At 46.5% G+C, this 25097-nt stretch overlaps 1 protein-coding gene across 2 annotated transcripts in view; it reads right to left on the reverse strand.

Annotated features, from left to right (window-relative positions):
• Window positions 1-25097, reverse strand: part of LOC135050967 (uncharacterized) — a 182986-nt gene that overhangs the window by 147081 nt on the left and 10808 nt on the right. For both annotated transcript variants that reach the window (XM_063957193.1, XM_063957192.1), the window contains exon 2: window positions 4429-4567. The gene's annotated coding sequence lies outside the window, so the exon portion shown is untranslated. The remainder of the gene's footprint in view (window positions 1-4428; window positions 4568-25097) is intronic.

A 25097-nucleotide genomic window follows, 5' to 3' on the forward strand; every position in this document is an offset into this window, starting at 1 on the left:
AGTTCCGGGTACCAAGTCCTTCTTGGCCAATCCGGAGCCACGAGAATAGTTCTTACTCCTCCCCGCCGTATAATTCTCAGCACCTTGGGTATGAGAGGCAGAGGAGGGAACACATACACTGACTGGTACACCCACGGTGTTACCAGAGCGTCCACAGCTATTGCTTGAGGGTCCCTTGACCTGGCGCAATATCTGTCCAGTTTTTTGTTGAGGCGGGACGCCATCATGTCCACCTTTGGTTTTTCCCAACGGTTTACAATCATGTGGAAGACTTCTGGGTGAAGTCCCCACTCTCCCGGGTGGAGGTCGTGCCTGCTGAGGAAGTCTGCTTCCCAGTTGTCCACTCCCGGAATGAACACTGCTGACAGTGCTATCACATGATTTTCCGCCCAGCGAAGAATCCTTGCAGCTTCTGCCATTGCCCTGCTTCTTGTGACGCCCTGTCTGTTTACGTGGGCGACTGCCGTGATGTTGTCCGACTGGATCAGCACCGGCTGACCTTGAAGCAGAGGCCTTGCTTGGCTTAGAGCATTGTAAATGGCCCTTAGCTCCAGGATATTTATGTGAAGTGATGTCTCCAGGCTTGACCACAAGCCCTGGAAATTTTTTCCCTGTGTGACTGCTCCCTCGCAGGCTGGCATCTGTGGTCACCAGGACCCAGTCCTGAATGCCGAATCTGCGGCCCTCTAGAAGATGAGCACTCTGCAACCACCACAGGAGAGACACCCTTGTCCTTGGGGACAGGGTTATCCGCTGATGCATCTGAAGATGCGATCCGGACCATTTGTCCAGCAGGTCCCACTGGAATGTTCTTGCGTGGAATCTGCCGAATGGGATTGCTTCGTAGGAAGCCACCATTTTTCCCAGGACCCTTGTGCATTGATGCACTGATACTTGGCCTGATTTTAAGAGGTTTCTGACTAGCTCGGATAACTCCCTGGCTTTCTCTTCTGGGAGAAACACCTTTTTCTGGACTGTGACCAGGATCATCCCTAGGAATAGAAGACGTGTCGTCGGGATCAGCTGCGATTTTGGGATATTGAGAATCCAACCGTGCTGCCGCAGCACTACTTGAGATAGTGCTCCTCTGACTACCGACTGTTCCCTGGATCTTGCCCTTATCAGGAGATTGTCCAAGTAAGGGATAATTAAAACTCCTTTCCTTCGAAGAAGTATCATCATTTCGGCCATTACTTTGGTAAAGACCCGGGGTGCCGTGGACAATCCAAACGGCAGCGTCTGAAACTGATAGTGGCAGTTCTGTACCACAAACCTGAGGTACCCTTGGTGAGAAGGGTAAATTGGGACATGGAGGTAAGCATCCTTGATGTCCAGAGACACCATATAATCCCCTTCTTCCAGGTTCGCGATCACCGCTCTGAGTGATTCCATCTTGAATTTGAACCTCTGTATGTAAGTGTTCAAAGATTTTAGATTTAAAATAGGTCTCACCGAGCCGTCCGGCTTCGGTACCACAAACAGCGTGGAATAATACCCCTTTCCCTGTTGCAGGAGGGGTACCTTGATTATCACCTGCTGGGAATACAGCTTGTGAATGGCTTCCAATACCGCCACCCTGTCGGAGGGAGACGTCGGTAAGGCAGACTTTAGGAAACGGCGAGGGGGAGACGTCTCGAATTCCAATTTGTACCCCTGAGATACTACCTGAAGGATCCAGGGGTCCACTTGTGAGTGAGCCCACTGTGCGCTGAAATTCTTGAGACGGGCCCCCACCGTGCCTGAGTCCGCCTGTAGAGCCCCAGCGTCATGCTGAGGACTTGGCAGAAGCGGGAGAGGACTTCTGTTCCTGGGAACTGGCTGTTTGCTGCAGCTTTTTTACTCTCCCTCTGCCCCGGGGCAGAAATGAGGAGCCTTTTGCCCGCTTGCCCTTACGGGGCCGAAAGGACTGCGCCTGATAATACGGCGTCTTCTTATGTTGAGAGGCTACCTGGGGTAAAAATGTGGATTTCCCAGCAGTTGCCGTGGACACCAGGTCTGATAGACCTACCCCAAATAACTCCTCCCCTTTATAAGGCAATACTTCCATATGCCTTTTGGAATCAGCATCACCTGACCACTGCCGCGTCCATAACCCTCTTCTGGCGGATATGGACAGCGCACTTACTCTTGATGCCAGTCGGCAAATATCCCTCTGTGCATCACGCATATATAAAAATGCATCTTTTAAATGCTCTATAGTCAGTAATATACTGTCCCTATCCAGGGTATCAATATTTTCAGTCAGGGAATCCGACCAAGCCACCCCAGCACTGCACATCCAGGCTGAGGCGATTGCTGGTCGCAGTATAACACCCGTGTGAGTGTATATACATTTTAGGATATTCTCCTGCTTTCTGTCAGCAGGTTCCTTAAGGGCGGCCGTATCAGGAGACGGCAGTGCCACCTGTTTAGACAAGCGTGTGAGCGCTTTGTCCACCCTAGGGGGTGTTTCCCAACGTGCCCTATCCTCTGGCGGGAAAGGGTATGATGCCAATAACCTTTTAGGAATTATCAGTTTTTTATCGGGAGAATTTAAGCGCCCCTGATGGTCTTTGAGACGCCTGGACAGGCACAAGCTGAGTAGCCGGCTGTCCCATGTCATCAAACTGCTTTTGTAAAGAGCTGACACCTTCACGTAATTCCTTCCATAAGCCCATCCACTCAGGTGTCGACCCCCTAGGGGGTGACATCTCCACTACAGGCAATTGCTCCGCCTCCACATCATGTTCCTCCTCATACATGTCGACACAGCCGTACCGACACACAGCACACACAGGGAATGCTCTGATAGAGGACAGGACCCCACTAGCCCTTTGGGGAGACAGAGGGAGAGTATGCCAGCACACACCAGAGCGCTATATATATATACCGGGATAACACTATACAGAGTGTTTTTCCCCTTATAGCTGCTGTTTATATTATACTGCGCCTAATTAGTGCCCCCCCCCCCCCTCTCTTGTTTTACCCTTTTCTGTAGTGCAGGACTGCAGGGGAGAGTCAGGGAGACGTCCTTCCAGCAGAGCTGTGAGGGAAAATGGCGCCAGTGTGCTGAGGAGATAGGCTCCGCCCCCTTCTCGGCTGACTTTTCTCCCGCTTTTTTCTGGAATCTGGCAGGGGTTAATATACATCCATATAGCCCTGGGGGTTATATGTGATGTATTTTTGCCAGCCAAGGTGTTTATATTGCTGCTCAGGGCGCCCCTCCCCCCCCAGCGCCCTGCACCCATCAGTGACCGGAGTGTGTGGTGTGCATGAGGAGCAATGGCGCACAGCTGCAGTGAAGGTGCACTACCTTGGTGAAGACTGATGTCTTCTGCCGCCGATTTTCCGGACCTCTTCTTGCTTCTGGCTTTGTAAGGGGGCCGGCGGCGCGGCTCTGGGACCGGACTCCGAGGCTGGGCCTGTGTTCGGTCCCTCTGGAGCTAATGGTGTCCAGTAGCCTAAGAAGCCCAAGCTGGCTGCAAGCAGGCAGGTTCGCTTCTTCTCCCCTTAGTCCCTCGATGCAGTGAGCCTGTTGCCAGCAGGTCTCACTGAAAATAAAAAACCTAAAACTAACTTTTTCTAAGAAGCTCAGGAGAGCCCCCTAGATTGCACCCAGCTCGGTCGGGCACAAAAATCTAACTGAGGCTTGGAGGAGGGTCATAGGGGGAGGAGCCAGTGCACACCAGGTAGTCCTAAAGCTTTACTTTTGTGCCCAGTCTCCTGCGGAGCCGCTATTCCCCATGGTCCTTACGGAGTTCCCAGCATCCACTAGGACGTCAGAGAAAATAAAGTGAAGAATTACCCTAGGCATTTAGAACATAAGGAGGTTATGGTTGTTCTTGCACACAACATACTGTAAGGACAAAGCCTGATACTTACATTCAACAAATAAATACAAACAAACAAACAAACAAACAAAAAACAACAGGAAATTCTGCAAAGTTGGAAGTTAGGAGGTTCAAAGCTGCTAATACAGAGCTTCTTGGGTTTCAGCCATAGGCCTTGTGTATTGTGATGTGTGTGCAGCACCTGGTTACTTAAAAGCTATATGATAAGAGCCATTCCTATTGTTGAAATGTTGCATTTACTAACTCAATCTGATCTATTTATTTATTTAATTCATTACTTATTTGAAATTGAAAGTGACCCTGGAGAAATTTCTGAAAGTGACCCTATGTTGGTATGGCCAAAAGCAAATGTTGGTGAGGTTAGTAGACCAATAGCATTAGTTCTGACAGCATACCAGCGAACGCCATATAGCATACATTACCTCACAACTTTCTTGTAGTGAAGATTGGGACCTTGTCCCCGAAAGTTTAAATGCTTTGCCCATCAGCCACTCCCCCTTTTTTTGTCATGCTTGTGACATGCCCAGTGCTCAGGGAGCTGAGAGTCCCTCTCTCCAGTGAATAGACACTGCGTGAATGTGAATGAGTCTATTCTTACCTACAGTATATTATTTCTCTGCAATGGGGAACCTCTGAAAAAATAGATCCTTCGTGGACAGGCAGTGTCTTCAATATTCTTCAATATTCACTATTCATGTAGGAAATCACAAGGTCTGATCACATGGTCTGAAAGTTGCCTGTTTGCGGAGAAATAAAACCAATGTCATTATCATGCAAAAGAGGTTCAAATAGATAATACATAGCAACAGAAGTTTTGAGGCAGGGCAAAATGTGAGTTTCTCTGATCAAACAATTTTATATTAAGAAAATACAAGTATTTGCTGATTTTGGTACCATTTGCATCAGTACCAACTAGGGTTGCCACCTCATCCCTTTAATTCTGGACACATTAATTACACAGGTTCTGTGGCTGATTAAAACCAGGTGAAATGGAGTCTTGAAGTCAGCCAGCCACAGAACCTGTGTAATTAATATGTGTCCAGAATTAAAGGGACGAGGTGGCAACCCTAGTACCAACTGGTGTCTTACTGAAAATTACTGTCCCCAGCCTTATCTTCTATTTCCATGGTGGTCCTACCTGTGTGTCTCAAGCACCAACCTCCTGCGTCTCTCTAGTAGAGATGATCGGTTTGCTTTCCATAGAAACCAAACCTTCCTGAACTTCAGGGATCCACGGCGATCCGAGCCACAACTCATATCTGCCAGCTTCTAATCGTGGCAAAACCTGGAGATCCTGCTGTTTGATCTCACAGGTTTTGCCTCAGGTGCCAGTCCCATTGAATTTAATGGGCTGACAGCTAATTGGTTGAAAGAGCAGTGACAGACAATAAGCACTTGCCCACAGACTTCAATGGGTACAGCATTACAGATACCAGCCACTCTCCCATACTAAGGACACCACTGGTACCCCCGCATCAAGAACACCACTGGCACCCCCACACTGAGGACACCGCCGGCAAACCCCCATCGCCGGCTCTGCTGGCATGCCGGCACCCCTGCACTGAGGAAACATCTAGCACCCCCACAATGCCAACACCACGCAGAGTTTTCGGTAAAGCATTATGTGAGAGGTTGACATTCCAAGCCATCTCAGCTGAGCTGGCAAGCTCCAGTTATGCTCTCACTGATAGCAATGGTACAGCAAGCAATAAATAGGAATTCACACTTGCCGATGCCGGGTCCCACAGGGGGGCAGATTGTGATTGCTAGCAACATTCCCCATCACATATGTAGCACATATGTAGCTCTGATCCACAGCATCGGCCGACATATCGTCTAGAGTGTACCCAGCTTTAAACTCACTAGATCGGACTATACTGGCATGCTGTCACTTAGAATCAGGTCCAGAAAGTCCAAATTCAATATACTGTATGTTTCAGAAGTCAGAATTTTTTTAATTTTTTTATGGCTCCAGGGCTTCCAAATAACAGAGCCTGTTGTTAGTACAATATATAAACATTCATTGCTAGTGGTACTTTCACAATGAACAAATATTTGTGATAGTAATTGATATCTATAACAGTGTAACTTTTTCAAAATACTGTTTTATTTTTGGTATACATAACCAACATAAGTATAAAAAAAAGAAATCTGAAGAATTGTTACATACTCAGGGGAATGCAGTGGTAAGGGTCTGTGTTTAGAGGTGTGGCCAGTCTCCAGAGGGGGTGTGGCCAGCCGCCACAGAGATCTGACTAATCATTAGAGAGTGCATGGTCAGGGCACCTAGATAAATAAATACATAGTAAATATTGCTAGTGCATGCCTGATAATGTACTAGATTAATATCAGCAATACCCTGTCGAAAATACACCATAGTCCTGTACGTAGTCCTGTCCCAGAAAAAAATGTTCCGCCAAAATTGGGACAGTTGTGAGGTATGTGCAATATGATCCAGGGTGCTAATATTGTGACCAGATCGCATTGAAAATGCAATCAATGATAAATGGCCCCTGAGTGTGAAAAAAATACACATTTCTCTTGTCAAGACTCAGCGCTCTGCTCTGTCCTGGCTCTATCCAGGTATTGCACTGAAATTGCAGGACAGGGAGCGCACCTGTGCGGGATAAGAGGGTGACAGGAGAGTGAATGCCTTAAAGGTAATTTCCTGTGAGTATGCCCTGGTGTATGATATGCCATAAGTCGGGTCTCATTTGCGCATCGTGAGCAACCAATGGGGGACCTGTCTCCTCTCAATGCGCAGGCCTGTCATCTTCCTCACATGGGAGACAGAGGGGCTGGGGACATGTCCAGCAGTTCGCAGAGCACTGGGCCTGCCACCACGAAAATGGGGTCATGGCTCGCGATCTCAGAATTCCCATGAAGCCACGCCCCCTTTCCCAGAGGCTACGCCCGCAATAACTATCCAGAATATTTTATTAGCAGTGAGGTGCGGTGAGGTAAATGGCTGGGGAGGCACTGGCTAGTATCACAGCCAGATATATATATACACACATATGATTTGGTTGAGTTTGACTATGGAGAGTGAGAGTGAGAAGCTAAGCAAGGAGTCCTAGGGCCCAAGAATGATAAGAATAATACAAATTGTATATGAATACAAAGATGATATTTATAAATCTAAACATCGTCTGTGTATTATTTTAATCATTGTTATACTCTAAAACTCTGGAGTGTACTACAGTATTACACATGAGGCTTTGCCTCCTCTGCCTATACTGACTGCACAACACTGCTCATTAGTAGTTTTTTATATAGTGCACACATATTTACCAGCAATTTACAGTCTTGCAAAATGGTCATTGCAAGCAGACAGATTTTTTTTAAAACAGGTAAAATCCAGATTAAAGCATAAATGTGCAGCTCAATCATCTAATGTCATCATATTATAATGAGCCCTCTGACGATGTCCAAGCGATGAATTACGTTTGAGCGTGGCCTAACAATCCAAAGGGTAACTAGGTATGCTGCTGAGAATGCCGTGTGGTGTGTAACACCTTTACCCTACTGTTGAATCGATTATGCTTACGGTGGTTTGGCCGCCTCCCAGATCCGGCCCTAGCCAATATGATGCCCTAGGCAAGATTTTGGCTGGTGCCCCCTAGCACAACCGCTGGTTCCGCCTCTGACCTTGCACCTCTTTCCCAGCACCATCACCCCTCACCCATAGCAGTCGTTATTTTGGTGTTTGTACCCCTTATATTTTAAATAGGAACAGTTCCCACATTTGGTGCACAGCCCAAAAAGGGGTGTGTTTTTACTGGCAAGGGTCATGGCCACACAATAGTAACCCCAATTCCAATTACGCCACACAGTACTGCAACTTTATTCACATTTTATCATGCGATAGTGTCCATAATTCATATTACATCCCACAGTAGTATCACTTTACCTTATAAACGTTATTCCTCACAGTTGTGCTCCTTATTCACATTACATCACACTGACTTGCTCCTTATTCACATTACATCACACCCTATTGCTCTTTATTCACATTAGACGACACGGTAGTGCCCTTTCTATACGCAATGCCACATAGTAGAGCACCATAATGCCACACATTAGTAATGCATTTATACACATAATTCCACATAGTAATGCCCCTTACACATTTGAGACACATTATTAATGTCCTTATAAACATAATGTGCCTTACACATTATGACCATCTTTATTAATGCCCTTTTACACATAATGTCCCTTACACATATGCCGCACATTATTAATGCCCTTATACACATAATGACACACACAGTACCCCCTACACATTTGCTGCACATTATTAGTGCCCCTATACACATAATAACACACATACAGTAGTACCGTGTTACACATATGCCGCACATTATTAATGCCCTTTACACATATGTTGCACATTAGTAATGCATTTTTACATGACACACATAATACTCCTTACACATATTCCGAACACTACCGCACAACCAATCCACTCACATGCACACAGCACTCACACTGCCACTAACTCTGTGACTTCTGCCTCTGCTTGGATACAGATGTGTCCTCATAAATCTTGCCTCAATGCTAATGTCGGGCACCTTTTTTTATGAAAATGCATTTTATTTGCATTGTTATGTGGCTAGGATGCACAAGCAGCTTCTGCTGATTAAAATGATATGCAGCATGCCTATATACTGTGTGAGACTGTGGCTGTATCTGCATATGAAATGCTACACACAGAATATAGGCATGCCACATATCATTTTAATCAGCAGAAGCTGCTGATGCCCCTAGGCATATCAAATGCGCTAGGCAATTGCCTAGTTTGCCTATGCCTATGGCCGGCTCTGCCGCCACCTTGGGTACGTGTGTACTTGTCTGTGAATGTCCGAATAAATAGATTTTTTTAACGTTAACTGCACTATGGAGCGCCCCTCTATTTCTAGCTAGTTCTAGATAAATACCTGATATTTTCGATACGGGATACTGCAAGGGGAGGACGCCACCCTAAAGAGAGGGCTTAGTGCTACAGGAATCAAAGCTGTGGATCGTCTGATTTAAGTAAGTTTGGTTTCAAAGAGGACATTCCATTTGGGGCCTGTAGTTTCACGGTGGACGTGTAAGGTGGAATTTAATTGCGCGCCAACATTTTATGTTTTGTTTAATATGTATATATATATAGCGTGCAAAGAAATCATTGTGCATTGTGTGTGTGTGTATATATATATATATATATATATATATATATATATATATATGTTACCCTTTATTTGTAGGGCACCACAAGGGTTCTGCAGTACCTAGCAAAGTACATAAACTACTGAGCAAATCAAGAAACCAGTGACTTACAGTACAAGACAATGCAGGACAAGTACATGGAATATAAACATTTCTGCATCAGCAGTCATAACACTGAATAAGTTTCAGGGTGGCAGAAACCGAGGGTTAGGTGCCATTGAAGGGTGTATGGAGTAGATAACAGTATAAGTGAAAGAAGGAAAAGCACATGAGATGAGAGGGCAACAGAAATCATGGGGTCCCATACACTGATATCTTTGGGGGCCCCCTCAACTCTCCCCCCCTCCTCCACCCCTATGTTGGAACACAACCTGTAATCGCCCTGTGCCCATTATACACACACAGATACACATACACACACATTATATATATATATATATATATATATAGATATATATATATATATATATATATATATATATAGATAGATATAGATAGATATATATACACCCTGTATAGATTTTATATATATATATATATATATATATATATATATATATATATTTATTGTATATGAATATATATATATATATATATACATACACACACACACACACTATATACATTCCATACATGTGACCAGGCACAGTCTGTTACAATGGTTAGGGAAGGTGCCAGGACCCAGGAGGGACTCATCGTCAGTCACTACAGCCAGGGTGACCTCTCTTGTCTGTAGACAGCACAGCTATGGGGCTGCGTGCGGCTGCTGCAGTCTGTAAATGGCACCGTCACACGCTGATGTCTGGCGCTGGCAAGAGGCTGGGATGTTCCTTGGTGGCAACAGACAGGGATGGGCTGGTGCAGCGTCATCATCATGACGTTGCGATACCTGCACGCACCACTTGGACTGACTGGTCCAATTGACAGGCAGGGGGAAGGGGGAGAGGTTGGTGCAACCCAAGTCTTTTTATTAGCTTTTTTACTAAATTGGCAGTGGACAGGAGAGTAGTTTAAAAAGTAGTTATAGGAGCTGCAGTTCCGTATTAGGTGTCCCTGATCCCCATCCGGGCCCCTCTGACCCTTGGGGCCCCATACGAGTGTCCCCTTTGTCCCCCCCTTTTGCCGGGCCTGCCTGCTTGTGAGAGCTTACATTCTAATATATATTTATTACAATATACTGTATATATTTAGAATGCATCCTATGTAAATGAAATAAATACATTTACTGATCTAATACATTTTAGTATTCCTATAATGATTCAGCAGATTAGCATTTGAAACTTATAGCACATACTGTATTTCCTAGCTTTCCCGTTGCTAAAACATAGGTTTATGTACTCATTATGAGGACATGTCCCAGTGGATCCCATCCCTTGTTTTTCCACAAGCAGTCTTTGATTATAGTGACATTACCATGGCGATGGCAGATTGGCAAAGAACACAATAATAATGATACACTAGGGACATAAAAAAGGATACTCAGTTGGAATGGCTAAGCACGCTTACCTTGTTTGTCTGTTAAAAGCACATAACAGTGACACAGGGCAAGGTGTTCTCCCTGCTTGGCTCCTATATTTTTAAAAACATTTATTAGATAGTTGGCAGTCACAGTGCCGCTTAAAACAATTAGGACCATAGAAGTTTTTCATAATTTAAGAATAAAATCCTCCTACTTGTTCCACCTTATTAAGGTTAAGTTATTTTGCAATGAGCTATAGACTATAGAGTGTAAACTCTCGATAATAAAGCAATCCCTTTTCTTAGGTGTTTGTCCTCAGTAACTAATTATAAATTGATCCTTATGGTGAGATAGGTGGAGAAGGTGATAGGAGGCTTTAGAAGGGGGTTTCCTATTACACAATATAGAGATAGGAAGCAATTATACAGAATGATTAAATCCAGGGCTCTCTCGAGTTGGCTCTACCTGGGTCTGCTACTGCCTACTGCACTGCAAATTAGGGATGGCCATCGGAGGGTTATCCATTGATGGTTACCATTGATGGTACCATTGATGGATAACCTCGATGGTGTAAAACAATTTGTAAGAGAAGGCAGGTTCTGGCAAAACAACCCAGCAGTCAGAGCCGGCCTTAGCTATAGGCAGGCTAGGCATTTGCCTAGGGAATCCAAGCATGTCTAGGGGCATCCAAGCATGTCCCTGCTATATCTCATGCTGGGAGGGACAGTCTGCAAACTAATGTAGCCCATACACTTGTGCAATATGGCAAACAATCCTTTTGCTTTCAACCGCATTTGTGAGATAAATCAAAGGATTATATGCACATATTGTGCACCTTGCGACGCGATGCTCGGGCACGCCGTTTGAATGTTGCGTCGCAAAATATTAAGTGCTGCACTTAGTATTTATCACATCGCAGTGCGATTGCATGTGTTTTTAAAAACACATGCGATATATCGCACTGCGATGAGCGATGGGCACCTGCTGTGAGCGGCCAGAGGCCGCTCCCACTCGGCGGTGACGTGCCCATCACAGGATTACCATGCAATCTATCGCATGATAGCATGGTAATCACTTTGGCAGTTCAGGTGTGATTTCATCACACCTGAACTGCCGATGCGATGCCCCATGATGTCACGTCGCGGGGCATCGCACAAGTGTATGGGCACCTTAACTGTTACTTTCAAAATGTATTCAATCAGTACTTGTTTACACTGCTGTTTACATTTGTCAAATAAAATGCACACTGTCCCTTAAACTCCCTCCAACATGCTTGAATGCCCCTAAATTGTGAGACCTCAGACAGACAGCAGAAGCCCAGTAACTGCAATTCCTGGACCTGTGACATTTTCACTGACCTATATAAGGTTATTACTGGATAGCTCCTTATGATACCACATGTGTATTTTGGAAGACTGTTTCACATAAATCTGACATTACCTATACTGCTTGTGCACATGGGGGAGGGGGACCCTGCCATCCTGTGTGTGTCCCTTAAACCCTGTCTGCAGGGACATAACATGGGCAGTGTTCTCCCCACACTTTATTTCCAAGTCAGTCCATGCCGTAAAATTCCCCTGCTATCCAACACTGTAACATGGTCAGTAAGTTGCGTTGTGCTATTTCTATATGAAACATCAGTGCAGCGTGACTTTCGGACACATCAGACTGGAGGGCAGAGCATATCGCTCCCACAGTATAAAATAAAGGGCATGCAGTTGCCGGGAGTAACAGACACCAGCAAACACACTGAACAGTGAAGAGAATGGACAGTTGCTACATGTTTGATACTGGTCTATTTGTATAACCAGCAAGTGTGGCAGTATCTGAACATTGCTGCTATCTGTTTGCAACAAGCAAGCGAAAATAAAGGGTGAGGCTTGCAAAGGATGGCATACCCTGTGAGGTCACATCCCTTGCATGGGTGCGAGCTCAAACTTGCACTCAACCATCCTGCCACCCCATCTCACAAAACGCAGTCACGGATCCAGGGAGCTGCATGGGCGCACACACTGACTGCAAGCACACCAGCAAGCAAAAGTAAGTTTTATAAAAAAAAGCTACTAGCATTACTAATGTGGAGCATATGTGTAAGGTGCATTATTGTGAGGAATTATGTGTAATATGGGCATTACCAATGTCGGCCATATGTGTATGGCGCATTACTGTGTGAAATTATGTGTATTATGGGCAATACTAATGTGGGGCATATGTATCAGGTGCATTACTGTGTGGCATTATGTGTATTATGGGCATCACTAATGTGGGACATATGTGTAAGGTGCATTACTGTGTGGCATTATGTGTATTATGGGCATCACTAATGTGGGGCATACTGTATGTGTAAGGTGCATTACTGTGTGAAATTGTGTGTATTATGGGTATTGCTAATGTGGGGCATACTGTATGTGTAAGGTGCATTACTGTGTGGCATTATGTGTATTATGGGCATTACTAATGTGGGGCATATGTGTAAGGTGCATTACTGTGTGGAATTGTGTGTATTATGAGAATTACTAATGTGAGGCATATGTGTAAGGTGCATTACTGTGTGGAATTGTGTGTATTATGAGTATTACTAATGTGGGGCATATGTGTAAGGTGCATTACTGTGTGGCATTGTGTGTATTATGAGTATTACTAATGTGGGGCATATGTGTAAGGTGCATTACTGTGTGGAATTGTGTGTATTATGGGTATTACTAATGTGGGGCATATGTGTAAGGTGCATTACTGTGTGGCATTGTGTGTATTATGAGTATTACTAATGTGGGGCATATGTGTAAGGTGCATTACTGTGTGGAATTGTGTGTATTATGGGTATTACTAATGTGGGGCATATGTGTAAGGTGCATTACTGTGTGGAATTATGTGTATTATGGGCATTACTGTGTGGCATTATGTAGGGTTGAACTGGCCCACGGGGTAACCCCCCGGTGGGCCCCACTGCCCGAGTGTTGCTGGGTCAGATGCAGAACTAGAGGCGGTGCTTGGACATCAAATTGGCTAGGGCCGGCTCAGCCAGCACTGAAATGCCAGGTAAATGCCGATATTTTCAGACATTTCTGTCTGAAAAGGGTATATGTGTATGCAACATTTTCAATGAAAAATCCCTGATCAGTTGTGTCTCTGTGACAGGTAGAGAATCTCACACAGATATTAAAAAGAGAGTGAGGTTGGTAAAGATTGGAGAGAAGGTAAGGAAAATAACACAGACCCCTAAAATTGTTTTATATAATAATTTGATCACTTCTAAGGCACTTTTTTTTACATGCTGTAGTAAACATACTTTTTAGAATTAAAACTTTCCATTCCCTTTGCTACTCACTTAAGCTTTGGCTCTAAAAGCAGCCCAAATTGGTGTTTTTGCAGAACACTGCGGATCACTACTGAATCAGTGTCACTGCATATAGCCAAACACCTTTTTGATCATTTTCTTCCTGTTGAATCCCCCAATTCACCCCATTTCAGTCTCTTCCAAGGTTTCATAATTTATTAAAGACCTCTAAATACTTATTATAGCTGGAAAGCTTGTATCCTTCTAAACGCTGGAATGCCTTTGGATAACCCGGATACCATTTCAATAGAATTGTGTCTACCCCACGACAAATTAGATAAAATAAAATAATTTAGTAACCTATTTTTCACCTGTGACTTCTTTTCTATGGAAGAACTTGCGTTCTCCTGATATTTCTTACTTGGCTGTGACAGTACAAATATTTGGTGTGGACAAGCACCCACAGAGATGCTCTGTACTGCTGGAGATCATCCTCAGATCCATATCATCCTTCCTCAAATCAGCCACTTCAGAGTCTCCACTATTGCATCTTGGTCATTCCCCCCTAAAATGCCTCAGGGTTATTCTGTCCCACCTAGGCCTTGACACTTTATTTTTATGATCGTCTATGTCACAACGTTTGCTTGATTCTGAGTCGATTCAAAAAGCGGACACATCCCACAAAACTATGCAGACTGGGCTTGTGTGTAAAACACAAATGCAGACTGCATGTGCACTGCACCATTCATGCACACCTTGATGGAGGATACGAGACAAGCCAATTCCCTCCACGCGGGTTTGGATCACTCCGTACCAGAAATTGGCATTACTGGACATCATTAACTGGTCGACTATCTTCCGAACACACTAAAAAAGATCCCTCTTCTGAAAGAGGCATGGGAGTATTGTGGGTGTGCAGCCAGACTTCTGTTCCAGTTTGAGGCATGCTTACATAGATGAATGGATTTTTCTGATGGGTTTTTTGCACTCGGCATCAGGCTAGTGTAAGTGGCAGTACTAATGAAGATAGCTTAAGACATAAAAATTAATGGGCAGAGCACCCATATGCATGAAGCCGTACGGGTTCTGGCGTTAGCATCAGTGTCTTCGCGAGTGGTGGGCCCAGATACAAAAATGTGCCCTCCTCGACGACATGGGAAGAGGCAGTGGGGGACTGGTGAGAAGCAGTGGGTGACATCAGAAGAGGCTGTTGGTGACAGAGAGGCAGGTGGTGACTGAGGAGTTAGTCGGTGATGGAAAGGTAGAGGAAGACAGGGAGACGGTGAAATGTGGCAGGTAGAGGCAGTGGGTAACAGGGGAGAGGCAAACATGGAGAGGCAGTGGGTGACTGGAGAAACAGTGGATGACAGGTAGATGCAGTGGATGACTTGGGAGAAAGTGGGTGACAAAGAGGTAGACGGTGACAGGGAGAGGGTAACAGGGGAAAAGAGGCAGGGAGAGGCAGTGGGTTACAGAGGTGAGGCAGACATGGAGAGGCAGTGGGTGACTGGGAGAGGCAGAGGGAGACAAGGAGAGGCAGAGGGCAACAGCAGAAGACAGTGAGTGACAGTGGAAGGCAGTGGGTGACACAGAAAGGCAGGGGTGACAGGGAGAGGTTGACAAGCAGATAGTGGGTGATGCAGAGAGGCAGTGGGTGACAGAGGAGTGCAGAGGGTGACAAGGAAATAGTGGGTGATGGGGAAAGCAGTAGGTGACAGCAGAAGGCAGTGGGTGACAGTGGAAGGCAGAGGGTGACAGTGGAAGGCAGAGGGTGACAGTGACAGGGGGTGGGTGACAGAGGACTGCAGAGGGTGACAAGGAGATAGTGGGTGATGGGGAGAAGCAGTGAGTGACAGCAGGAGGCAGTAGTGAGTGACAGTGGAAGGCAGTGGGTGACAGCGGAAAGGCAAAGGATGATAACCGAATGCAGTGGGTGACAGGGGAAGACAGATGGTGACAGGGAGAGGGTGACAAGGAGATAGTGTGTGATGGGGAGAGGCAGAGGGTAACATTTAGAGGCAGTGGTGACAGCGGAAGGCAGAGGGAGACAGGGAGAGGCAGTGGGCAACAGCAGAAGGCAGTGTGTGATGGTTCTGAGGGTGTCAAGGAGATAGTGGGTGAGATGGGCTGGCATTGCTTTGCAGACAGTAGCCAAGCAGCACTGCCTCCCACACAGCACCCAGACTGTCCCCAGGTGCTGGCTGGAAACTTGCAGGCTGGGCGTGTAACAGAAAATTAAAAATATGTATATGTAAATATAATTATACACACACACACACACACACACACACACACGTACATGTGCTCCCCAAGCCACCCTGTGCATCTCATTTCCCATCTCACACTGTGCATCCGATCCCCCATTGTGCACTCCATCCCTCATTGTGCACCCCCTCAAACCCCCCCCCCTCCATGCTGCACTATCCTACTACAATGCCCGCTAGAAAGTGAAAGGAGGTGTCGAAGGCTGTCTTTTGTCTTCCTCTTGGCATCCTGGCCCCACCCCAAGTTGTTTATGGCCGCAGTTTGCGACATTTTACATAGGTGGAGATGAGGCTATATGGCATCATGGACCAACCCTAAACTGTTTTATTCGTGTCAATTCCCAACGAGGGCAAAGCTAGGTTGACACGATTCGTGAATCTCACCAATCAACCTCAAGGCCCTCCACTTCAGTTGGGGGACCCTGGGAAACTGCCAAACTCTGTTGGAAAGCTGGGTGAGTGCACCTAAAGTAGGGGTTCTCCAGGAGAACTGTGTAGTATGATTATAAAATACATTATATACTGAATAATTACAGGTGTCAATCTGCATCCCAGCAAACAAATATTGCAGAGCTCCCTCCCCTGTGACTAGAGCAATGCAGGTAGTTATGGAACGAAAGTGGTTGCATGGGGTGCAATACAGGCCTGCTGGTAACGTGGGCCATGCAGGGTGCCTCCCACCTCTACTGGGGCCCCAGCTGCACTTTCTGATGCCCCCTTCTCAGCACTGAGAAAAGCGGAGTGGACATCTTCTGGGGAGTGTATGTGAAATAGGTGGATAAACATGTTCAGAAGAGGTTCCCTCTGCTCTTTTCAGAGCAGAACAGGAGACCACAGTAGTATCGGTGGGCTTCAATCTACATAGTGCCCCATGATGCCATGATCTACCTTGGCTCTATAATGTTAGGAGGCAGTCATGGTAGCGACTGGTAGGTGAACTATTGCAGTACCTGATGCCATGTCATGGAAGAGTCGAAAATCCTGATATAAAAGATTTCAGAACACTTTTTTTATGTACAATTAACACTTCTTGAAATTCTCATAGAAGACGGATATTAAAAACAATTACCAGAACAGTAGATAAATGGGAGCAGTTAAGCAGAAAGATTAATGATCAATGACTCATCATGAGGCCCTTAAGGCATGTACATTTTAGGGATTTTACAGGAATATTAATAAATAGGATATTAATTACTAAATATTTAAAATCCCCACCATGATTAGTGCTCTGAAAGGAGCCTACCCTAGCAAAGTCAACAAAGTAAGGTGGTCGCTTATACATTCACTGCCAGGGTCAGACTCTGCAAAGCAAATGCACATGCATGAACATGAAAGAATCCCTCTCTGAAAACGTTTCAGATCTTGGTAAATGGGGCTTTTACGCAGACCCAACAGACAGCTGCTTTTGAAATTATTAACAGAGGCAATGTACCAGATATTCCCTATTTCAGCTATAGTACCCCATTGGTTATTGACCATAATACTATAAAATCTGAAAACAGCTGTTCTGGTATGATAAACAGGCCCCCATGGGAGATATTATATGAGATATAGCAGGAGTTATACACAGTAGTTATTTAAAGGCGTTGGGTATAGGATGCCGGCGGCCGGTCAGCATGCCGACGCTGGGATCCTGGTCGCTAGAATGCTGGCAGGGGGGCGAGTGTAATGAAGCCCCTTGCAGGCTTGCTGTGCTCACCACGCTGCGAGAATCTATTCCCACTCAATGGGTGTCGTGCAAGTGGGAATAGCCCCTGTTAGCTGGGATTCCGACTGGTGGCATTATCAGGGGTCAGAATTCCGGCATTGGTATCCTGACCGCCGGGATCCCGACATGCCGGCAATGGTACTATAGCCCATTTAAAGGAGAAGATATATGCAGGACATAGATCCTTTATAGAGTGAAACATTGTTTATGGGCAGACATATGCATCAAATTAAGACATTTCTTGCTTAATGGCATTATTTGCTTATAAATGTGGGCACATAAAGCACTGCCTGGCACCAGTTTCTTATCCTCAAGCATAGTTTTCTTAAGCCACACTAATGGTGTAACTACCACAGCAGTATTAGATGGAACTATGAAAGAACAGTAGGGAACCTGGGGATATAGTGGGGGCCTGGGGATCAAGTGCAGTCATAGAGATCTTGCATTTTTTAGATACTAAATATACTGTATGACTGTTTTATCATGTACTACAAATAACCAGTATTTCTCTGACGTCCTAGTGGATGCTGGGAACTCCGTAAGGACCATGGGGAATAGCGGCTCCACAGGAGACTGGGCACAACTAAAGAAAGCTTTAGGACTACCTGGTGTGCACTGGCTCCTCCCTCTATGACCCTCCTCCAGACCTCAGTTAGAATTTTGTGCCCGGCCGAGCTGGATGCACACTAGGGGCTCTCCTGAGCTCTTAGAAAAGAAAGTTATATTTAGGTTTTTTATTTTCAGTGAGATCTGCTGGCAACAGACTCACTGCTACGAGGGACTTAGGGGAGAGAAGCGGACCTACCTGCTTGCAGCTAGCTTGGGCTTCTTAGGCTACTGGACACCATTAGCTCCAGAGGGATCGAACACAGGCCCAGCCTCGGTCGTCCGGTCCCGGAGCCGCGCCGCCGTCCCCCTTGCAAAGCCAGAAGCAAGAAGATGTTCCTGAAAATCGGCGGCAGAAGACTTCGGTCTTCATTAAGGTAGCGCACAGCACTGCAGCTGTGCGCCATTGCTCCCCATGCACACCACACACTCCGGTCACTGATGGGTGCAGGGCGCTGGGGGGGGGGGGCGCCCTGGGGCTGCAATAAGAGTACCTTACTGGCAAAATAACACATAATATAGTCATTAAGACTATATATGTGTAAAATCCCCTGCCATATATTCCATAAAAAAGCGGGAGAAGTCCGCCGGAAAAGGGGCGGGGCTATCTCCCTCAGCACACTGGCGCCATTTTCCCTCACAGCTCCGCTGGTAGGACGCTCCCCAGGCTCTCCCCTGCAGTTTCCAGACTACATAGGGTAAAAAAGAGAGGGGGGGCACTAAATTTAGGCGCAATCTGTGTAATATCAGCAGCTATAGGGGAAAAATCACTGTGGGTAGTGTGAATCCCTATATATATAGCGCTCTGGTGTGTGCTGGCATACTCTCTCTCTGTCTCCCCAAAGGACTTTGTGGGGTCCTGTCCTCAGTCAGAGCATTCCCTGTGTGTGTGCGGTGTGTCGGTACGGCTGTGTTGACATGTTTGATGAGGAGGCTTATGTGGAGGCGGAGCAGATGCCGGTAAATGTGATGTCACCCCCTGCGGGGTCGACACCTGAGTGGATGGACATGTGGAAGGAATTACGCGACAGTGTCAGCTCCTTACATAAAAGGTTTGACGACATGTGGGACAGCCGGCTTCTCAGCCCGTGCCTGCCCAGACGTCTCAAAAGCCATCAGGGGCTCTAAAACGCCCGCTACCTCAGATGGCAGACACAGATGTCGACACGGATACTGACTCCAGTGTCGACGATGATGAGACTAGTGTACATTCCAATAGAGCCACCCGTTACATGATTACGGCAATGAAAAATGTGTTGCATATTTCTGATATTACCCCAGGTACCACAAAAAAGGGTATTATGTTTGGGAAGAAAAAACTACCAGTGGTTTTTCCCCCTTCTGATGAATTAAATGAAGTGTGTGAAGAAGCGTGGGCTTCCCCCGATAAGAAACTGGTAATTTCTAAAAAGTTACTAATGGCATACCCTTTCCCGCCAGAGGACAGGTCACGTTGGGATCCATCCCCTAGGGTGGATAAAACGCTCACACGTCTGTCAAAGAAGGTGGCACTACCGTCTCCGGACACGGCCGCCTTAAAGGAACCTGCAGATAGAAAGCAGGAGGCTATCCTGAAGTCTGTATATACACACTCAGGCATTATACTGAGACCAGCTATTGCTTCTGCATGGATGTGCAGTGCTGCAGCTGCGTGGTCAGATTCCCTGTCAGAAAACATTGATACCTTAGACAGGGACACTATATTGCTAACCGTAGAGCACATTAAAGACGCAGTCTTATACATGAGAGATGCACAGAGGGATATTTGCCGGCTGGCATCTAAAATAAACGCAATGTCCATTTCTGCCAGGAGAGGATTGTGGACTCGGCAGTGGACAGGTGATGCTGATTCTAAAAGGCACATGGAAGTTTTGCCTTACAAGGGTGAGGAGTTGTTTGGGGATGGTCTCTCGGACCTCGTTTCCACAGCTACAGCTGGGAAATCAGCATTTTTACCCCATGTTCCCTCACAGCCAGAGAAAGCACCGTATTATCAGGTACAGTCCTTTCGGCCCCAGAGATAAGCGGGTTAAAGGCGCGTCCTTTCTGCCCAGAGGCAGAGGTAGGGGGAAAAAGCTGCAGCATACAGCCAGTTCCCAGGAACAAAAGTCCTCCCCCGCTTCCTCTAAGTCCACCGCATGACGTTGGGGCTCCACAGGCGGAGCCAGGTACGGTGGGGGCCCGTCTCAAGAACTTCAGCGACCAGTGGGCTCGCTCACGGGTGGATCCCTGGATTCTACAGGTAGTATCTCAGGGGTACAAGCTGGAATTCGAGACGTCTCCCCCTCGCCGTTTCCTCAAATCTGCCTTGCCGACGGCTCCCTCGGACAGGGAGGCAGTGCTGGAGGCAATTCACAAGCTGTATTCGCAGCAGGTGATAGTCAAGGTACCCCTCCTTCAACAGGGACGGGGTTACTATTCCACAATGTTTGTGGTACCGAAACCGGACGGTTCGGTGAGACCCATCTTAAATTTGAAATCCTTGAACACTTATATACGAAGGTTCAAGTTCAAAATGGAATCGCTCAGGGCGGTTATTGCAAGCCTGGACGAAGGGGATTTCATGGTATCACTGGATATCAAGGATGCTTACCTGCATGTCCCCATTTACCCCCCTCACCAGGAGTACCTCAGATTTGTGGTACAGGACTGTCATTACCAATTCCAGACGTTGCCGTTTGGTCTGTCCACGGCACCGAGGGTATTTACCAAGGTAATGGCAGAGATGATGATACTCCTTCGAAAAAAGGGAATTATAATTATCCCGTACTTGGACGATCTCCTTATAAAGGCGAGGTCCAGGGAACAGTTGTTGATCGGAGTAGCACTAGCTCGGGCAGTGCTACAACAGCACGGCTGGATCCTGAACATTCCGAAGTCGCAGCTGGTTCCTACAACGCGTCTACTGTTCCTGGGGATGGTTCTCGACACAGAACAGAAAAAAGTGTTTCTCCCGGAGGAGAAGGCCAAGGAGTTGTTATCTCTAGTCAGAGACCTCCTAAAACCAAAACAGGTGTCGGTGCACCACTGCACGCGAGTCCTGGGAAAGATGGTGGCTTCTTACGAAGCAATTCCATTCGGAAGGTTCCATGCAAGGATCTTTCAGTGGGATCTGTTGGACAAGTGGTCCGGATCGCATCTTCAGATGCATCGGCTGATAACCCTGTCTCCGAGGGCCAGGGTGTCGCTGCTGTGGTGGCTGCAAAGTGCTCATCTTCTAGAGGGCCGCAGATTCGGCATACAGGACTGGGTCCTGGTGACCGCGGATGCCAGCCTTCGAGGTTGGGGGGCAGTCACACAGGGAAGAAATTTCCAAGGACAATGGTCAAGTCAGGAGACTTCCCTACACATAAATATTCTGGAACTAAGGGCCATTTACAATGCCCTAAGTCAGGCAAGACCCCTGCTTCAACACCAGCCGGTGCTGATCCAGTCAGACAACATCACGGCGGTCGCCCATGTAAACCGACAGGGCGGCACAGGAAGCAGGATGGCGATGGCAGAAGCCACAAGGATTCTCCGATGGGCGGAAAATCATGTGTTAGCACTGTCAGCAGTGTTCATTCCCGGAGTGGACAACTGGGAAGCAGACTTTCTCAGCAGACACGACCTCCACCCGGGAGAGTGGGGACTTCATCCAGAAGTCTTCCAAATGATTGTACAACATTGGGAAAGGCCACTTGTGGACATGATGGCGTCCCGCCTCAACAAAAAGCTAAAAAGATATTGCGCCAGGTCAAGGGACCCTCAGGCGATAGCTGTGGACGCTCTGGTAACACCGTGGTGTACCAGTCGGTGTATGTGTTCCCTCCTCTGCCTCTCATACCCAAGGTACTGAGAATAATAAGAAGGAGAGGAGTAAGAACTATACTCATTGTTCCGGATTGGCCAAGAAGAGCTTGGTACCCAGAACTTCAAGAAATGATCTCAGAGGACCCATGGCCTCTGCCGCTCAGACAGGACCTGCTGCAGCAGGGGCCCTGTCTGTTCCAAGACTTACCGCGGCTGCGTTTGACGGCATGGCGGTTGAACGCCGGATCCTGAAGGAAAAGGGCATTCCGGAGGAAGTTATCCCTACGCTAATTAAAGCTAGGAAAGAAGTGACCGCAAACCATTATCACCGCATATGGCGGAAATATGTTGCGTGGTGTGAGGCCAGGAAGGCCCCAACGGAGGAATTTCAACTCTGTCGATTTCTGCACTTCCTACAGTCAGGGGTGACTATGGGCCTAAAATTGGGTTCCATTAAGGTCCAGATTTCGGCTCTATCGATTTTCTTCCAAAAAGAACTGGCTTCACTACCTGAAGTTCAGACTTTTGTTAAGGGAGTGCTGCATATTCAGCCCCCTTTTGTGCCCCCAGTGGCACCTTGGGATCTCAACGTGGTGTTGGATTTCCTAAAGTCGCATTGGTTTGAACCACTTAAAACCGTGGAACTAAAATATCTCACGTGGAAAGTGGTCATGCTGTTGGCCTTGGCTTCGGCCAGGCGTGTGTCAGAATTGGCGGCTTTGTCATGTAAAAGCCCTTATCTGATTTTCCATATGTATAGGGCGGAATTGAGGACTCGTCCCCAATTTCTCCCAAAGGTGGTTTCAGCGTTTCATTTGAACCAGCCTATTGTGGTGCCTGCGGCTACTCGTGACTTGGAGGACTCCAAGTTGCTGGACGTAGTCCGGGCCCTAAAAATCTATGTTTCCAGGACAGCTGGAGTCAGAAAGACTGACTCGCTATTTATCCTGCATGCGCCCAACAAGTTGGGTGCACCTGCTTCAAAGCAGACTATTGCTCGCTGGATCTGTAGCACGATTCAACTTGCACATTCTGCGGCTGGACTGCCGCATCCTAAATCTGTGAAAGCCCATTCCACGAGGAAGGTGGGCTCTTCTTGGGCGGCTGCCCGAGGGGTCTCGGCTTTACAACTTTGCCGAGCAGCTACTTGGTCGGGGTCAAACACATTTGCTAAATTCTACAAGTTTGATACCCTGGCTGAGGAGGACCTAGAGTTCGCTCATTCGGTGCTGCAGAGTCATCCGCACTCTCCCGCCCGTTTGGGAGCTTTGGTATAATCCCCATGGTCCTTACGGAGTTCCCAGCATCCACTAGGACGTCAGAGAAAATAAGATTTTACTCACCGGTAAATCTATTTCTCGTAGTCCGTAGTGGATGCTGGGCGCCCGTCCCAAGTGCGGATTGTCTGCAATACTTGTATATAGTTATTGTTTAACTAAAGGGTTATTGTTGAGCCATCTGTTGAGAGGCTCCGTTATATTTCATACTGTTAACTGGGTATAGTATCACGAGTTATACGGTGTGATTGGTGTGGCTGGTATGAGTCTTACCCGGGATTCAAAATCCTTTCCTTATTGTGTCAGCTCTTCCGGGCACAGTATCCTAACTGAGGTCTGGAGGAGGGTCATAGAGGGAGGAGCCAGTGCACACCAGGTAGTCCTAAAGCTTTCTTTAGTTGTGCCCAGTCTCCTGCGGAGCCGCTATTCCCCATGGTCCTTACGGAGTTCCCAGCATCCACTACGCACTACGAGAAATAGATTTACCGGTGAGTAAAATCTTATTTTTCCCTCTATAAAGGATTAAACTGTAGCCTTGAGGTGAATCACACGGTGCTGTGCTGGTTTCATACAAATGCATGTGTAGCTTACTTATTATTTATTAATATGTTTAGCAAACCCTTTGTCTTTCCTTTACCAACCTATGCTATTGTTGGGGATTTATTTTATGGCTTATATGAAAGCATTATACAGTGTGAGGTTTAAATAATCGAGCAAAAAAGCAAAATAAAATTACATGAAAGACACTGGCACATACAGAATTGCACTTTCATTTCCTCCATGGTGCAATGGGGGTCATTCCGAGTTGTTCGCTTGTTGCCGATTTTCGCAACGGAGCGATTAAGGCAAAAATGTGCATGCGCATGGTACGCAGTGCGCATTCGCTAAGTAATTTAGCACAAAACTTAGTAGATTTACTCACGTCTGAACGAAGAATTTTCATCGTTGAAGTGATCGGAGTGTGATTGACAGGAAGTGAGTGTTTCTGGGCGGAAACTGACCGTTTTCTGGGAGTGTGCGGGAAAAACGCAGGCATGCCAGGATAAAACGCAGGTGTGTCTAGAGAAACGGGGGAGTGGCTGGCCGAACGCAGGGCGTGTTTGTGACGTCAAACCAGGAACGAAACGGGCTGAGCAGATCGCAGTGTAGGAGTAAGTCTCGAGCTACTCAGAAACTGCTAAGAATTATTTATTCGCAATTCTGCTAATCTTTCGTTTGCAATTCTGCTAAGCAAAGATACACTCCCAGAGGGCGGCGGCCTAGTGTGTGCAATGCTGCTAAAAGCAGCTAGCGAACAACTCGGAATGAGGGCCCATGTCTCTTGGCTGGTGATGCGATGGTCTCACTTGTAGCGTGGCTAAGAATTCTTAGCTTTGTTGGCAATTCAGACCTGTGGCCTGGTGCACTTACCATCAACCACTTGTACCCCTCTGGTCACTTCCACTACTACCACCACCAATTCAATCAGTCCACAATATACACTGTGCAGCTTAATAGCCTCAATGTCCAACATAATAATTCCCTCTCCAATGTGCCACAATATTAATCATAATACAGTATATCTGCTGTATATCATAATAGCACAAGTGCCCACCATAATCCTCACAAGTACATCATAATATTATTATTATTATTATTATTATTATTATCATCATCCTTTATTTATATAT

The sequence above is a fragment of the Pseudophryne corroboree genome, chromosome 2 (assembly GCF_028390025.1).
Source record: "Pseudophryne corroboree isolate aPseCor3 chromosome 2, aPseCor3.hap2, whole genome shotgun sequence".
Classification (NCBI taxonomy): domain Eukaryota; kingdom Metazoa; phylum Chordata; class Amphibia; order Anura; family Myobatrachidae; genus Pseudophryne; species Pseudophryne corroboree.